We start from the raw sequence: 4,447 nt of genomic DNA, 5'->3' as shown, positions 1-4,447 counted from the left end.
TATCTCTCTGAGAGCAAAACAAGCAAGCACGAGTGACAGGGTGAAAAGTAGTATATTGTTTCCACCAGTCTGATGTTCTTATGTTCTGAGGTTGCCAGAACCTAATCTCTCTGATAACAGGAGATTCTAGTGGCACTGCAAGCTAGCTAATGTGAATACATAGGCTGACATATTCGGTGTGGGTGTACAGAGTCAGTTTGCCATCAAGCCCACAGTATATGTTATCCGTAAACAGCGTAGGTCCTGCATGAAAGGGTACTATCGAAACTACACTACATGGCGCCCAACGTGTCAAACATGGGTTACCCAACGTGGTATATACATGGTGCATTTACTCAACATTAGAATCTGAGTAGCTCAGTTGTGCTTATTCATAGAGACCCTCCTTACAAAACCCAGAGATGTCTGGAGTAGGAGAAAAAAAACTTCACCACAGCTGAGTAATTCCCAAAATTGTGCATAAAACCTTTTCATAATTTCCTTAGACAATAATTCCGGGTCTTAAACATGATGCCTGTCGAGAACGGAGACTGAAACCCAATAGATCAGGTACTTACTCACTCAGAGGGTGAGGAAGATAGAAATGCAATACATATTGCACCCAAAGTAAGACAAATAAGCATGGGCGGAAAATCCGTTTCGCTCGCGGATTTTGCGGATTTTCGGTAAAAAAGCAATCCGCGAGATTCGCGAATCTCCCGCAAAATCCGCAAATCCGCGAGCAGCGGATTTTGCTCGCACTGTTCGCGTGAGTTCGCGGCTTCCCAGTACAACTTGGCGCCCCGCGAATAAGTGCAAAATTGCAGAAATACGATCTTAGCAAAACTGAAAGTACTTACCAGGTTCAAAAGTTCAGGCTCATCATTAGTAGCCATTTCCTGTAGTGCTTCCTGAGGGGCCCCTCCAGAGTTCAGTTGCCAGTTGCAACTATTATGTGACCCTGCTCTGAACCTCAGAATAGTTACACATATGCCACAAATGTCCTGAATTACAGCTAAGGGAGACAATCAGGAGCCAGGCTGGAAGTTCAAATCCATTAATCAGCCCCTAATTCATTATTGTCAGTTGGGGCAGGGCAGGTGTTGTAACTAATTTTGCAACAATGAAAGCACTTAGCAAGTGTAAAAGATCACTAATCAGGAAGCACTAAGGAAGCAGGTGCCAGCTAAAAAAATATTCTGTGACACATTAATCAGCCCCAAATTAATTCAGGTCACTTGAGGCAGGGAAGGTGTGCTTGCGTTGCCACAATAATGTACACTGACTGGACAACCAGAGGGTGCTGTGATGAAACAGAGGGTGGCATGGGTGGGCCAGAGGGTGGCATGAGTAGTCAGAGAGTGGCAGTGGTGACAGAGAGTGGCAGTGATGAAGAAGAGTGTCCCAACAGGCTGGACACGTAGAAACAACAAGTTCGCGAAACTTGCGACCCGACAGGTAAGTTCGCAATTTGCGACATTATACAAAACCCTCACGAACTGGCAGAAACCCGCGCAAACACACAAAAAAAAATCCGCAAATTCGCGAACGCGAGATTCGCAAAATTCGCCCATGCTTAAAGACAAACTCTGACAGTTAAACTTGTCAAACGTGGATTTTCTCCCAGAGGAGATGTAATTTGTGATAGAGGCACACGAAGATTTCAAAACAGAGGTATTCTACTCATGGCTTGTATTCCCAGAAGCAGATGCTGTAACAAAAACTTTTCATTATTACAAACATGAAGAAGTTCCTGCGGCTTACACTCCATTTGAGGAGACTGAGATTCTGCTTACTTTCCAGAAACATATTTTCTGGTTTAATGACGCCCTACCCACACAAGCACAAGAGCAAGGCTTGGTCCTTTAGGAAGACCAGGAACAACATGACCGATATTAGCGACCTATGCACCACATCCAGACATTGGCACAATGCCAGGTGATGAACTTAGGGTGACCAACTGGCATGGGTGCAAATTCAGGACGGTGAGTGTAAAAATTCAGGACAAAGGGTCAAAATTCCGGACAAAATTTCAGGACACCCGGTCAAAATTCAGGACAAACCTTTACGTTTTAAAGACACAGAGGAAGTTGTGCAGTAGTACAAATACATAAACTGGCCTCTGGTGAGCCAGCAGCATTCATTGACCTGTTAAATTGTAAGGGCCTTGTTTATGAGACTCTTTGCGCCACCGGAACGTCACTTTTTGTGACGACCCGTGGCGCAGAAGCCTGCGTTATATTTATCAGGCAGCAGTAAGCCACTTTTTAGGTCTCGCCTGTCAATGCGCATGCGCATTGAGCTTGCGAGACTATAGGGGCTTAAACAGAGTTTAACTAGACTGGCGATTTGATGCAGTGCATGTGCGCTTTTAGCTCAATGCGCAAGCGCAATGAGTTAAAATGTGCATGCACAGCATCAAATCTCCAGCCATCGCCATCTGTTCCCCCTCCCCAGCCGCCAGCACCTCCCCTCTCTCTCCCCGCACACAGCCTTACTCGCATTTCTCCTCCCGCTCCCCAGCCGCCAGCACCTCCCCTCTCTCTCCCTGCACACAATTATCCCGCACGATGCTTCTACCCACATGCTAGTCGGTTGCTGCATATTTAATTAAACCATCAGGAATACATTTTGCCCTTTATACTTTCCATGGCCCACACATATGCACTAAAGAAGTTTTCACTGCCTCGCAGGAAAATTTGTAGCCCTTACACACATTACACACACATAACTGTTTGCCCCTTGCTTTTTACCTTCCCCTGTCGGACTCCTCCTCCCTCAATTACAGGTTGCTTCTGGTCACTACACAAGCAGCCATCTGCAGTTTTTGATGTGCCTCACGCGGTGATTTAAAACAGCTTTCCGCACACACTTTAAATCCACCTCTGTTCATGCCTTTCCCCCCACCCACTCCTTCATCCGACCAGTCTGTGCCTGTGTTTGTTACATTTTAATGTAACTGTTAGAAAATAGTGAAAGGGTCTCAAGCCGCTGCACATTTAATTAAACCATCAGGAATACATTTTGCCCTTTATACTTTCCATGGCCCACACATATGCACTAAAGAAGTTTTCACTGCCTCACAGGACAATTTGTAGTGCTTACACACATTACACACACATAACTGTTTGCCCCTTGCTTTTTACCTTCCCCTGTCGGACCCTTCCTCCCTCAATTACAGGTTGCTTCTGGTCACTACACAAGCAGCCATCTGCAGTTTTTGATGTGCCTCACGCAGTGATTTAAAACAGCTTTCCGCACACACTTTAAATCTACCTCCATTCATGCCTTTCCCCCACCCACTCCTTCATCCGTCCATTCTGTGCCTGTGTTTGTTACATTTTCATGTAACTATTAGCAAACGGTGAAAGGGTCTCAAGCCGCTCCCCAAAAACAACTGCCTGTAGAGTTGAACAATGTTCGTAACTTACTTTGGGACTTGTATCAACTTCAAATGAGGGAAAGCTTTCAACATTTTTTTTATAGGGGCATTCTGCAACCATGCGCATTGTGCATAGCTTTCATTTGACACCAGACACTTTGTGCGCGCGCCCTGACTCTACTAACACAAGCATTCAGCTCACCAGTCTGCACACTCCCTGACCCCCCATATGCTTGATCACCAGTGTCTCTCCCACCCTTCCTTTGATCTCTGCAGCGAGTTCTCACAGGCTCCTCTCTGCCACCTTCCTTTAATGGCCCTTCCCCTCCCCAGCACAGAGCACGAAAACCGGTTCTCATCCGCCTTTTGAGGGGTCCAAACTTGAAGTACAGGGCTCGTCCTGCAGCAGAGGTACATAATTGAACGTGTTCGGTGCCTGCATTTTATGCGTGAATGCACGCAATAAAACAGACCCCTGTACTTGGTTGTCAAGCTTCATAATGTAAATGCAGGCAAAGCTTTAACCAATCGGCCTACAGGATATTTTTCTCAAAGCGCCTCGGTAGCTTTTTGTCAGATTTTGAGCAGCAAATTCCGGTGATGGAAGTGTATAGCACTTTCTGGCGTATACAAATATTTCCAGATGCTAGTAAGAGCAAAACTGACACAATAGATTTATACAAAGCTGTGCATGAGATTCGTGCCTCTTCCTTTTATCATTCTACTTTGGTTTTGGTGGAAAATTGCAGAGTACATTTTAATATATAACCATTTAGAATCCGTAATGATATCGGAATGGAGACTAATTTTGACTGTTTTAGTCTCCCGCATGTCTTGAACTCTTGAGATTACAGTTTTTTTAGGTCTCACTGAACCACACACACCACCCCACACACAACCCCACACACAGACACACACACACACCCCACACACACCCACAGCACCCCACACACAGCCCCCCACACACAGCCCACACCCCCATCCCACACACACACACAACCCCCCACACACAACCCCCCACACACACCCACTCCCCCCCACATACACACACAACCTCCCACACACACAACCCCACACACACAACCC

The sequence above is a fragment of the Lissotriton vulgaris genome, unplaced genomic scaffold, assembly GCF_964263255.1.
Source record: "Lissotriton vulgaris unplaced genomic scaffold, aLisVul1.2 SCAFFOLD_777, whole genome shotgun sequence".
Classification (NCBI taxonomy): Eukaryota; Metazoa; Chordata; class Amphibia; order Caudata; family Salamandridae; genus Lissotriton; species Lissotriton vulgaris.
This window is presented reverse-complemented; position numbering follows the sequence as displayed.